The sequence below is a fragment of the Oncorhynchus mykiss genome, chromosome 1 (assembly GCF_013265735.2).
Source record: "Oncorhynchus mykiss isolate Arlee chromosome 1, USDA_OmykA_1.1, whole genome shotgun sequence".
NCBI lineage: Eukaryota > Metazoa > Chordata > Actinopteri > Salmoniformes > Salmonidae > Oncorhynchus > Oncorhynchus mykiss.
The window spans coordinates 25,732,927-25,747,645 of record NC_048565.1 but is presented as its reverse complement, the minus strand read 5'-3'; the positions used below and the strand labels follow the sequence as shown (position 1 = coordinate 25,747,645).

General features: G+C 43.1%; 1 pseudogene; it reads left to right on the top strand.

Moving 5' to 3' along the window:
* Positions 1 to 426: 426 nt before the first annotated feature.
* LOC118966628 lies at positions 427 to 14,691 on the top strand (annotated as a pseudogene).
* The last annotated feature ends 28 nt before the right edge of the window (positions 14,692 to 14,719 follow it).

The window sequence follows — 14,719 nt, the reverse complement described above, 5'->3', positions numbered from 1 at the left end:
AGATCTGTTAGTAATTGAGTTAGGTTATGAAGTTGATGTGCGGAATGGAAGAATATTCTACATTTGATTTATTAGGTAGGCCTATTCCGCAGATACCTGTTTGACTGTGTCAAGGACAATTCAGTAGTGAATCTGTTTCTCATCTATTGTCCCTGTGTTTGTCTGGGCAGGAGATGACCATGGAGGAGAGGATGCTGATTAGTGACCTAAGTGTGACTTTGGGGAGCTCCACCCCATGCACAAGGAAAAGGTGGAAGCTAGGGCCATTACTCAAGCAAGAGATAAATGACTACTCCAATACATTGGATTGAGTGTAATTGCTATGGATTGACAATATTGTGAGAGCAATATTAAAACTGGTTGAGATCAAGCAGGCTTTATTGTCATGATATACAGTATTTTCTGATAAATATTTAATTCCAGGTAATGAAAGAGGCCAACCAGAAAATAGTGGAGGAGTATGTCTTCCGTGTGCATGACCACCACCGGGAGCGCATCGGCAACTTTAAGATTGAGCCCCCGGGTCTGTTCCGAGGGCGGGGGGTGCACCATAAACAAGGCATGTTGAAGAAGAGAATCCAGGATGTCATCACCTATGCAAAGTGAGACTGGCTCGGCTCAGAACATTGACTGGATGGTAAAGGAGAAGTTACAGGAGAGGAAAGGGTTAATGAAAGAGACGGTTTGCTGGCCAGAGAAACACTATGGAGCAGTCAACTAATGGAACAGTCCCACAATGGGTTTTAATGTTCCAATAGTCATCGCTCAAATAAGGTTCACTAGTTGTAACTAGAGGAAGACCACAAGTTAGTTTTCCAAACTACTCCACTACTCTAAGACATCTTGTCTGTGTGTCTTGTCATATGATGGCACAATAAATTGGTGTATTTTCTATTGACATTTTTGTACTTAATTGTGATTTATCAGGGGGTGCTGCAGCACCCTCAACACCCCTGCTCCCCGTGGCTATGGGTTTTACTATATAATTTCTTCCATCCTAGCCACATTTCCTAATCTGCTTGCATGTGCCTCCCCAAGGTGTTTTGGTGCTCAATGTTTTTCCGTTCCCTAACTTTCATTTTTAACTGGGTGGTTCAAGCCCTGAAAGCTGATTGGCTGACAGCCATGGTATATTTAAGCAATAAGGCCTGGGGGGGGTGTGCTATATGGCCACGATGCATCGCAAAGTGCTTGGACACAGCACTTAGCCGTGGTATATTGACCAAATATCACAACCCCCAGAGGTGCCTTATTGCTATTATAAACTGGTTACCAATGTAATTAGAGCAGTAAAAATACATATTTTGTCATACCTGTGGTATACGGTCTGATGTACCACGGCTGTCAGCCAATCAGCATTCAGGGCTCGAACCACCAAGTTTATAAGAGACCGTATACCATGGGTATAACACAACATTTATTTTTACTGCTCTAATTACGTTGCGTTGTGCATAAGAACAGCCAATAGCTGTGGTATATTGGCCATATACCACACCCCCTCATGCCTTATTGTTTAATTATACTACAGGTCAATATAGTCCGCCATCCTAACTGTACATCCTGCCCTCTAGGTGGATCGTTTGTCTAGATCTGCAATAGGCTAACTAGCAATCACTACCAATCATACCACACATAAAAGCATTCAAAGCTGCATCAATTTTCAATAGGGATCCACAAGAATCAATAGGAATCGCTGATAGGCAGCAGAGAGGCCAATTGCATTATTGCTCATGAAAGAACAGTGAAGGCCTGATCACCAACAACGACGAGACAGCCTATAGGGAGGTCAGAGACCTGGCCATGTGGTGCCAGGACAACAACCTCTCCCTCAACGTGATCAAGACAAAGGAGATGATTGTGGACTACAGGAAAAGGAGGACCGAGCACGCCCCCATTCTCATCGACGGGCTGCAGGTTGAGAGCTTCAAGTTCCTTGGTGTCCACATCACCAACAAATTAACATGGTCCAAGCATACCAAGACAGTTGTGAAGTGGGCACAACAAAACGTATTCCCCCTTAGGAGACTAAAAAGATTTGGCATGGGTCCTAAAAATTGTAAAAAGTCTCCAGCCACCCTAGTCATAGACTGTTCTCTCTGCTACCGCATGGTAATGGGTACCGGAGCGCCAAGTCTAGGTCCAAGATGCTTCTAAACAGCTTCTACCTCCAAGCCATAAGACTCCTGAACATCTAATCAAATGGCTACCCAGACTATTTGCATTGCCCCCCCCCCCCCCCCCCCCCCCCCCCCCTCGCTGCTTCTCTCTGTTATTATCTATGCATAGTCACTTTAATAATTTTAACAACACTTTAATGTACATATTACCTCAATTACCTCGACTAACGCCCGCACATCGACTCTGCACATTGACTCTGTACCGGTACCCCCTGTATATAGCCTCACTACTGTTATTTTACTGCTGCTCTTTCATTATTTGTAACTTTTATTTATTGTTCTTGTTTTCTTTACATTTGGTTACTGCATTGTTGGTTAGGGCTTGTAAGTAAGCATTTCACAGTAAGGTCTACACCTGCTGTATTTGGCGCATGTGACAAATCCAATTTGATTTGATATTTGAAGACATAAGACACGTAGCTCAAAAACCTCCCCTATTGATCTTGTTTAGGGACATTACCTCTATCCTACCTAGACTAGCCTACAACACCACAATGCAATGAATAATTGCATTATCGTTCTCAAGTGAGTACAACATTCTACTCTAGGCTACGGTGAAAATGTCATTTGAATAACCACGCAAAAGCGCTGTGATTTGAATGTTTCATTCTATTTGCCAAAGGGTTTTCTAATGATCAATTGGCCATTTAAAATGATACACCTGGATTTGCTAACACAACGTGCCATTGGAACACAGGAGTGATGGTTGCGGACAATGGGCTTCTGTACGCCTATGTAGATATTCCATTAAAAATCTGTCGTTTCCAAACACCAATAGTAATTTACAACATTAACAATGTCTACACTGTATTTCTGATCAATTATTTTAATGGACAAAAAATGTGCTTTTCTTTCAAAAGCAAGGACATTTCTAAGTGACCCCAAATTGTTGTGTACTTTTTGTGTACGGTAGTGTATGTATTTTTCTTCTATTGATAAATAAAGTAATCAGCAGCCATTTGATGAATGGAAAGAGACCTCTGCAAAAAAATAAAAAGTTCAATGACATTCGGAGATTGTCAAGCCAATGCTTTGATACTGGGTAGGGCTTCAAGTTAGGGAGGGAATGTATTTTCTGTTTGTCGAGATTGACGGTCTATTTATTCTGGTGCTGAAAACTCAAACCATGATATTGAAGCACCCGAAGTCAGTATGCTTTGTTTATTGGTTGTGTGGTGCATTGGCACAGAAACTTGTTGGTGGAAATGGAAAATGAATTTCATATTTATTTGTATTTGTATTTAACCTTTATTTAACTAGGCAAGTCAGTTAAGAACAAGTTCTTATTTACAATGACGGCCTACCAAAAGGCAAAGGCATCCTGCAGGGACGGGGGCCTGGGATTAATAAATATAGATACAAATATATATAGGACAAAACACACATCCCGACAAGAGAGACAACACTACAGTACATTAAGACAACAACATAGCATGGCAGCAGCACATGACAACAGAGCATGGTAGCAACACAACATAGCAGCAGCACAACATGGTAGCAGCACAAAATGTGGTACAAACATTATTGGGCACAGAAAACAGCACAAAGGGCAAGAAGGTAGAGACAACAATACATCACGCAAAGCAGCCACAACTGTCAGTAAGAATGACCATGATTGAATCTTTCAATTAAGATATTTTATATAATTATAAATATTGCATCAAAATGTTGAAAAACTGATTGTTGTCTGCAGCCAGCTCTGATTGTGGTGTAGGCCTACTGACAATTTGGGGGGTGCTTAGTCCTATAGTTGTCTAGCATATCCCAACCCCCCTGAAACATCCGTAGGGAGTGGGGTCATGGCCAGGGTCACCATTTTCCAGCATCCCTGGAGCAATTGGGCTTAAGTGACTTGCTCAATGGCACAGATTTTTTCACCTTGTCAGCTCTGGGATTCAAACCAGCGACGTATTGGTTGCAGGCCCAACGCTCTAACCTCGAGGCTACCTGCCGCCCCTAATGAAGTGGGCAGGGAGAGTGAGCTAGTCCATGGTGGTCGGGGAACCCTCAGCCTTCTGTCCCGTTGCCCTGTGTGGTAGCGACTCTGCCATAAAAGCATGCTGACGTGGCAAAGTCGATATCCACGTTTATAAACACAGGCTGGCTAAAGTAATTGTTATTTGTGGTCGTAAACATTATTTGCAGTTAAGTCTATGAGGGGGTGCAATTATTTTACAGTACAAGGGGAGGGTCATGTGAAAATATTTTTTACGTTGGGGAGGGGGGGTGCAATTTTTTGTGACACCTTGAGTTGGACCAGCCCCTTCCACGCAGTAGCCTACATTTCATAATGTTCCCAGCCTTGTGGCATTTTCATGGGTAAAAAATCTGAATCAGAAACTCAAGGCTACTGTAGTTGTTAGTCTCCTATTGTCCTGACCATGACATGACCCATGACCCTCCATTCATTCAAACACATTCATTCATACAGTGAGGAAAATTATTACATTCAATCTCAAAATTGCTTCAGTTATTTAAGTTGGTTTTGAACATTGCGTGGCCATTATGGTTGGGTTCTGCATCTGTAGGTGTTTATTTTATTTTGTCGTAGAACAGTTGAGTGTGTTGTAGGAGTTGTATTCTATTTTACCACACCATATTGAATAGAGGAAACCATGTGAGTTTATGTTGCGGGTGTGATCTGTGCTTCTGAATAGTTGTTGAATAGGCCTAGAAGTCGCACTGTGAACTTCTGAAGCTTTGAATATTCTGAACAGTTGTTTTGATTTTTAAGCAGAGGTCTGTGGGGAGCACGTCAGTATCGGCGAGTTTAGAAGCTATTTCCTTTTGTGTTGCGTGAGAGGAACGTGTGATTTGGTGCAATTGACGTAATGAATCAGAGGTGTTTTGCATGCATATGGGCATGTATGGTGTGCCTGTGATTCATATTGCCATCTCCCCGCCACTGCTTAGTGAGAGAAGCGTGCACTATGACTGGTTGGGTAAACATAGTGCTGCTGGTACTGCTGCTGCTGCTACTGAGAGATCAGAGGTAGATGAACTGGGCTTTGACCATGGTGTGTACAGAACATGTAAAGCCACTCTGTATCCGGCCTTCTATCTCCACTGTGGCGATAGTCTGCTCTGCTCCATCTCCCTGGAGTCTTTTAGAGATTAACAACAAGGTTAAACATAGGCTTACACTAGAATACACAGTCCACTCTCCTCCATCGCTATCCTACCCATTCAACTCCTATTTTCATAGTCTTTTCCTCTGCTTTACTTAAACATTTCTGAAGGATTCCTGACACCGGGTGTTAGCAAAGATGGTTTAGTATGAAGATATTTAGAAACTGCTTCACCAATAGAAATCCCCGATCACGCTTGTAGGCGATGTCATGGGGACGTTGGCTAGCTAAGCTCATGCGCAGAAAAGTGTCATCGGGTCTAACAGTTGTCTCGTGCATAATTGTGCCTGTGCAGGCCGTCAAATCAAAGGCACTGCTGAAAATGAAAAAGTGTCACTTTGTCACTTTCATGAGGTTGGAGTTATAACATGTTCAGATACTTAAGACATTGGCTCAAATCTAGGTTGTACCTTTATACCTTTCGAGAAAATTAACAACTAAGGAAGAATCTTTCACTTCTCTCATTGACTCAAACTCCGTTCTGGTCTGCCGAGTCTGAATCGAAAATGTTCCCGCTAGTCTTGTGATGTTGGGGTTCTGTGTTTAGAAATTCTGTGGTGTTACAGCATTCTGCCATTGGACAGACAGAGAAGGAAATTAACCAGTACTAGTTTCTGTGATTCTCTGGTTCTTCATCGCCCAGCTTCCTCATCCTTCTCTCTCTCCATTGTGTGTTTGTGGCCATTAAAATCAACATAGCTAGTTCCTGAGCTCCCAGCCTCCTGGTACTCTCACATCTCCTTCTCTCTTCCCTTCCTCCATCCTCTTATCACCCAGTTCTTTATTTTGAAGGTTAAGTTATTCCACAGTTTGTCGCCATGACGATGTGGCCTTGGCAACAGTGAGATTGTGAGGGGATAGCTAATTAAGCAGCCGCTGGCTAGCGCTACTCTACTATGCAAACATAATGTCACCCTTTCTGACTGCCTCTCTCCACTAGACATTTAACAAATCAAATCAAATGTTATTGGTCACAAACACATATTTAGTAGATGTTATTGCGGGTGTAGCGAAATGCTTGTGTTCTTAGCTCTAACAGTAGAGTAGTATCTAACAGTTCATAACAATACACACAAATCTAAAAGTAAAATAATGGAATATATAAATATTAAGGTGAGCCATGTCAGAGTGGCATTGACTAAAATATAGTAAAATAGAATACAGTATATACATATAAAATGAGTAAAACAGTATGTAAACATTGTTAAAGTGAGTAGTGTTGCATTATTAAAGTCAACAGTGATTCCATGTCTATGTATATGGGGCAGCAGCCTCTAAGGTGCAGGGTTGAATAACAGGGTGGTAGCCAGCTAGTGGTGGCTATTTAACAATGGCCTTGAGATAGAAGCTATTTTTCAGTCTCTCGGTCCCAGCTTTGATCCACCTGTATGGTAGCGGAATGAACAGGCCGTGGCTCGGGTGGTTGATGTCCTTGATGATATGTTTGGCCTTCCTGTGACATCGGGTGCTGTAGGTGTCCTGGAGGGAAGGTAGTGTGCTCCCGGTTATGCGTTGGACAGACCACACCCTGCGGTTGCGGGCGATGCAGTTGCCGTACCAGAGGTGATACAGCCTAACAGGATGCTCTCAGTTGTGAATCTGTAAAAGTTTGTGAGGATCTTAGTGGCCAAGCCAAATTTCTTCAGCCTTCAGGCTAGACACTTGTGGAAGAAGTGAACTACTAAACACATAACTATGAATACATAGTTTTAACCACAATCTCATGAAATACTGAAAAGGTTATGATTGAATATTGGCCCTCGGTTGTAGCAAATGCAAGGCTTCTGAATGGAATAAGAAAGCACTGCCTGGAAGCTCTCCATGTAATGAAACATGGGTGTGGAGAGACCATGTAAAGACAATGATGTGACGAGAGTGTTCCTTAGGCTCTGTGTTGAAGAGCTGTGTGGATGCGATCAGCCAGCAGAACCTTCAAGTTCATACAGAGGTGGACCCGCCAGAGACAGTCCTCTGCCATACACAGGTTGATGGGTATTAGACCACATCGAAGAGAAAATCACCCCATTCTGCCAGACCATATCCCCTGTCCTCCCCCTGCTGCTGTTTCCTCCAGCTGAGAGCAGGTAACGAGAAGAAGAAGGACGAGACGGCTGACACGGTGGGCTGCTTCTCCCTGAGGATGTAGCACATCACCATCCACGACACGCTAGAGGACAAGGACAGTGTGGTGGAGTTTGACTTTCTGGGTAAAGACTTTATCTGCTACTACAATAAGGTTCCCGTCACCGAGGGTAAGTAGCCAACAGCCTCCGCACCACTAGCTGTTACAAGGGATGCGTCTGAAATGGCACTCTATTCCCTTTCCTTATATACACTAGTTTTGGCCAGGCACTGCCATTTCAGAATCAGCCAAGGCCAGCAGCACCCTCAGACTGAGCTGTCTGCTCAGAGTAGGTGCCCTGGGGTGGAGGACAGGGAGAGAGCCCCAGGAAGAGAGACATGCCTGGAGGGCATCATTTTAGATTTAATTTGTGTCGCTGCCAGCATTTACATTTCTCTGATTTAACCACTAGTGTTTGCTTCTGTTGGAACAGGCTCACTTCAAACTTCTAAAGTCAAGAGTTCAAATGAAAGTTAGTAGTTTAATAATAATTTTTAGAGAAATAATTGACAGATCAATTTGATGGGGATTATGCAAAAGGAGTTTCACTTCTAGGGTTGCTCTTCATAACAAAATGTTGCAGTAATTCCTCCAATACTTTTCAATTGAGGAATATGCCAACACTCAAACCCAAATGACTGCTTTACATGTTCAAGATAAACTACTGAGGAAGGAGAAATGTATCCAAACAAATGTCTATTCACACTTTAATTGATTATCCCATCAGGCCCAATATTGAATCTGTCAGTCAAAGTAATTCTGACACAAAAAACAAAATGAAGGGCGATTTTCGCCTGATTTCATTCTGTTCTGCCAAGCAGCTGTCTGTCAGTGTGAAAATGAGGCTAAACAACATTAGCTGGGGGGTGTCAGGATTCAGCCATGCTATCTCCAAGAGGAATAGGAAACAATGCCTCTGACAGCCAATGTTTTTTGTTTTCTGGCAGAAGGTGTAATTATTGAAATTAGTATTTAAAAGTATTAGTGTCCTGAATATTTTTGTTTGTTTATTCTGAGGGAAAGGGATAGCTGGTAAATGTCAGATTGAATAGAATGATTTCTCATTCCAGCTCCATGGGAGAGAGTGATGAATTGCAATGCAAAGTGTTGGATAGCCAGATTACATGATTATCTATCTACCAATCTACACTTGCCAGCATCTGCATTGTGAAGTGTATGTCTGTGTCCGGTCACTTTGCGTATCATCTAAACAGCATTTTGAATGTTGAACCAGCATACTGCTGTGTCTTAGACATCTGTTCATGCATAAACAGCCTGTGATGAGTGCAGATTGTTGCCATATTTTCAGGTCCTTCCTGATGACTCCCAACACATTGGTTGATCAATCAGATGTCAGCTCTCTGTTGCGCCACTCCAGACACTGAGTCTGGAATAAATCTTTCTAAATCCTCACACATTCATCAAAGTCTCTTATTTCCCTATTTAGTTATTTAGTATTGGCTCAAGGATAAATTGTCATTCAAATCGGTCTGTTTTAAAAAGCAACACATCTGTTACCATTTAATTAGTTCCTTGCATATTTTAGCTGGTTTATTTAGAGCAGGAAGAAAACAGGACTTCTTGGAAAATATAATTGATGCAGATCTTTTTTCCTCCATCACTCTCTGTCTCCCCTGTGAGCTGAAGGAGCAGGTTAGACAGCCCTGGGCTCTCCTATCATGATCAGTGTGTAGACTAGATGTGAGCATCTGTGTGTCTGGGCTGGAGGTCTGGAGGTCTAGGACAGGGTAGGATTTAAAACCTGTCTCTCTCTCTTGACCTTATTTGGTTTATTCAGGTGTTCATGGAGAATAAGGAGCCTGGAGATGACCTGTTTGATCGCCTCAACGTGAGTCACACGGGAACCAGTCTGGCTTGTTTATCTCAACATGTAAACAAACATCCCTCACAGCATGTTGTCTGTGTTGCTGTGCTGTAGATGTCTGTAGCCTAAAGATACAGTAAAGCCCAGTGAGTGACCATAACAGCCACAGGTGTGAATCTAGCCTCAGAGAACAATCTCCATCCATCTATGTTTTTGCCTGTAGCCTCAGTCTACTGTAGCCTGATGTTCCCAGCCTATCCTGTGCCTGATAGGGAGAGAGGGAAGGTTAAGAGGCGGATCTTGGCGTGGGTGGATTATACATAAATCCTCTGTCCTTTCACCCCTCCCTCAGGCAGAAGTAAGGCGGTGTCGCCAGGCAGTGAGGCAGGTTATTGCTATGATTGGTGCGAAATTACATGCTTGTGATCCACTCCTGAGAGGCGAGAGGCGGAGGAGTTGACGGACAGAGAAGGGGATGTCTCTTTCGTGACCTATGGCACATCAGGAAATGGAGGGGCATGTTGGAGGGGGGAATGTTAATCGCTGCTCCGAGTCGGGCTGATTAACACTTTGAAAGGCCAGGTCAGAAGTTGGGAGAGGGTCTAAGCACCAGCCACAGGAGGAAATTGGTGCAAGCTCTAATGAATGCTTTCCCTCTGCCATGTTTAGCTGGGCCGGGCTTGAGACCTTATTTATCCACCTGTTGTGGACAGTACAAGGGTCTGTGTGAGTGTGTCAGTGACTGTCAGTGTGCATATACAGTAGCCTATATAAAGTAACAGCAGTACAGTACATGTCTGACTCACCGTTGCTACTTGAGTGAGTACGATCAGAATGGTTTGTTCAAACATGGTTTGTTCAAACATTATTTATTCAGTGTGTAATGTGGAGATTCTCTTAGCATCCCACCACCAACTTCTCAAACCCTTGTGACAGTAGCTGACCATCAGGCCAGGCTGAGGTACAGAGGGGTCCGGAATTATTGGATCCTTTGATAAAGATGAGAAAAAAATACTTTATAAAATAAATAATACAAATACTGAGCTATATTTTATCTAAATTTTTTACAATTGTAATATTTGATACCAATACAAAGGTCCAATGCAGGTGTTTTTTATGTCAATATAAAATGATTTATTGGTAACAATTAAGTACCTTACTGTGATTATTTTAATTAAAATGGTAAAAAGGAACAATAGCTTCTTAGTAAAAGAGCATTATCTCAAGCAACAAATGGTCTGAGTGGAGAGGGGAAAACTGAAAATTAGCTGTAAATTGGCAGAGAGGTCTGCAACTCTCTTTTTTTATTGGTCTTTTAACTAATTTACCACCTGGTGATGTCACCAGGCAGGCCAAAACTCCATCCCACCAAAACGGCTGAAATTTCAGGCGGTCTTTTCAAACAGCTCTTCCACTAAAAGGGCATCATAAATAATTTTCACAATTTCACAGTATTATTCTGCCCTCATCTTGTGGAAATATATGTAAAACACAGGAAAATCAAGTTGACTGCACTAGGCCTTTAACAAAACAAACCTGGGAAAAAAAGGGGTCAAAATTATTGGATCCCTTGTTTTCGCAGCTCCAGCACCCTCCCCTTGTGAGGATAAGGACACTAAGCCTTAAAAAAAGAGATTGGAAAACACATTGGGAGGGATCTTAGACCATTCCTCCATACAGAAGCTTTCCAGATCCTTGATATCCTTCATCTACGCTTACGGACTGCCCTATTGAAGTCCAGAGAGACTGAGCTGGCCATTGCAAAATGTTGATTTTGTGGTCAATTAACCATTTCTTTGTGGAATTGCATGTGTGCTTGGGGTTATTGTCTTGCTGGATGATTCACTTGCGGCCAAGTTTCAGCCTCCTGTCAGAGGCAACAAAGTTTTGGCTAAAATGTTCTGATACTTGGTAAAATTCATGATGCCGTTGACCTTAACAAGGGGCCCCAGGACCACTGGAAGAAAAATTAGCCCCATAACATCAAAGATCCAACATCATATTTTACAGTAGGGATGAGGTATTTTTTGCATATGCATTATTCTTTCAATGGCCAAACCCACCATTGGTGTGCATGGCCAAAGAGCTCTGTTTTCATGTCATCTGACCATAGCACCGCCTGGAGTTTGCTAAAAGGGCATTGGCCCTTGGATTGGAACCGGTGCTATGGTCATATGACACGAAAATTCAGGTCTTTGGCTACCCACACCAGAGTTATGATTAATTTACATGACACTACAACATTCTATGGCAGCCATCTTAGCTCCCCATTAACATTACATGGGGAATATTTAAACAATGCTATGTAGGCTAACTGAATGTCTAGAACAACATTGTAAATTCTAAAAGTTGGCCTACTCTAAAAACATGGGCTCCCCCATCCTGAGAATGCGCCATCTAATGCACAATTGCGTTGATTCACGCCATTCGTTCATTTGGCTACAGCTGATTATCTTCTGTTGTCAAACAAACGTGAGTCTGGAAAGACTATTCTCTTCCTAAGAAGGGTGCAGCCGAATTCTACTAGATGACAAGCTGAAATGAATATAACATCCTGGCATTTACAGCATTCTCGAAATATCACATACTATAAAACTTTATATTTCCGCATACATAAAATGCCTATTTAGAATGCAAGTATGGGGACATGGCCAGAGATTCATAAAGCATGCAGATATATCCTGGGATTAATGGGCTCCCCTAGTGGGTGTGGAACGGAGGGGGTAAGGAGTTGAAGGGAAGGAAGGTCTTTCTCACCACCCAGCAGCCTCTCTGTATGAGGGGGAGGGAGGGTGTGTCCTGATTGTCCCAGGTCTGTCTGATGAGATTTTAGATTTTCATTATACCAGCATCACCTTTACTCTTCATCCACAACACTGTAGTGTAGGATCTCACTGGGATTGCTTTGGTTAATTAATTATCTATACACGCCTATGTGACGCCCATGCAATTATGTTGGGGTATGTGTCATTACAGCTGTAGACCCCTGCTCTTAACCTCCAAGCATAGCTTGTTATTGGAGAGGAGAGTCCTTGCTGTGTGGTGGTGCAGTTAATGGAAATGTAATTCTTGTCTTTGGCAGATTAGACCTACACTGATACTTTTAGAATTGCATTTAAGTCAGCGGAAAGTAATAAGATGGCCTTTTTTAATCTGCTCCTTACTTTTAATGATGATGGCAGTATTTTCTATTTTCATTTTTTGTTGACTGCAGTTCAAGAACCTCAGGATTATACTGCCATCTAGTGTTTTCACACCTGTCTCGTTCTAGTCCTCGTGTCACACGTACGTGTATTTGCCTCTCCTCCCTCCAGGCGGGCTTGTTGAATACGTGGCTGTCGTCCCTCCCTGCTGCCCGGCCTGACTGCTAAGGTATCCATCACCGTGCAGGAGCAGCTCCGACAGCTGTCCAACAGTATGTCCCCCAAACACCACATTTACATTTACATGCCATCCTTACAGGTGCACCTGTTTTATACCATTATTTTACCACACGTCCCTCAACCTATTCAAATGTCTGTGAATGAAAATGCTTTGTTTAGAACTCCTGGAAGATCCCACTATGGATCTGTGTCTGATGTCCTGTCTCTTAATGTTAGCAGTCATTCATTCCTATAGAACACTTGTGATTCTCAGTCCCAAATGTGCTGTGTTCAGTCAGTATGCTCGCCGATTTCTTCTCAGCGTGTTAGTCCCTCTGTGTTGCTGGGGCCCAGTATCCCTCTCCCTCCATCCTCATAGTGGGATGTTTCTGTTGATAGAGGTGGCACTCGCTGGATTGCCACTGATATTAAATCTGTTTACAGTGTGGATAGCAACCTGCAATTAAATCATATGTGTGCATGTGCTCAAAAGGCAAGCAGGTGCACGTGCAGATGATCTGGATGGGGGAGGAGATGGGTCGGTGGAGGTACAGAAGAGTTCTCCCTGGTGGTCTGGTCAAACATTAGCCCACCCCCTTACATATTTGAGGTAACAACCAAGGACAAGAGGGCTTCCTGCCTCCTGCTCTGTATATATGGCCTGAATTAAAACCATCCACTCGATATTGTAATGACCAGTGAGCTCATGTATTACCGGGCAAGGTCAAATTGTGAAAGACTAGAGACCCTAGCCATAGACTGTTCTCTCTGCTACCGCACGGCAAGCGGTACCGGAGCGCCAAGTCTAGGTCCAAGAGGCTTCTAAACAGCTTCTACCCCAAAGCCATAAAACTCCTGAACACCTAATCAAATGGCTACCAAGATTATTTGCATTGCCCCCCCCCCCCCCCCCCCCCCCGCCCCTCTTTTACACCGCTGCTACTCTCTGTTGTCATCTATGCATGACATATATGTACATATTACCTCAACTAACCAGTGCCCCCGCACATGGACTCTGTACCGGTACCCCCCTTTATAGTCTCGCTATTGTTATTTTACTGCTGCTCTTTAATTACTTGTTACTTTTATTTATTATTCTTATCCATATATTTTCTTAACTGCATTGTTGGTTAGGGGCTCGTAAGTAAGCATTTCACTGAAAGATCTACACCGGTTGTATTCAGTGCATGACTAATACAATTTGATTTGATCTTAGTCAGTTATTGTTTACATATCTGTATTAACACCATTCATATTCCTTTATTCCCATGTTGCTCCACAGTGACAGAACCTGGCAGAGAAGCTGCTCTCCTACAACAGAGATAACCGAGCGGTTGCAGTTCTGTGTAACCACCAGCGGGCGCCGCCAAAGACCTTTGGTCAGTCTAAGGCCAACCTCCAGTCCAAGGTGAAGGGACCAACAGATATTTGATAGAGACAAAAAGTGGTGATACGTTGTCATGTCCTATTTTAGCTCAACATTTACTTCAGTCTGTCTTCTCTCTTCATTTAACACTTCCAGATTGTCGGCAGGAGTGAGCAGTCGGCACTGGCCAAGAGTAAGCTGAAGCTGTCCAAGGGGGTCAAAGCTCACAGCTCAGACGGCAAGCTGCAGGCATGAGTGGCCCTTACTGGTAGCAGACAGACGGAATACTATTGCTCATAAAGGGAAGACGATATCCTGACTGAACACTCCTTTCTGTGTGTGTTTAGGGTGGTGGAGCGTAAGAAGGCTGTGCAGCGTCGTGAATAGAAGCTTATGAAGATGGAGGTTCAGGCCCCAGACAGGAGAACAAGCAGATTCCCCTGGGCACCTCCAAACTCAACTTACCTGGACCCATGAATCAGCATTGCCTGGTGAGGGCGCACACAGGTCTGAAATATGACACTGTATGTACATCAAACACTGACACCTCAATGTCTTCACATGCAATTGAAATTCATATATTATTATCCTGTTATTAATATTGTACATCATTTCTCACATTGTTTTGCCCTCCTCATAGGTGTAAGAACATGGAGGTGCTTCTGGACAAAATATAACAAATCTCAGAGGGAAGTTTGGCTGCGCTATTGACATGACTTTACATTCTAAGTCAGCCTCT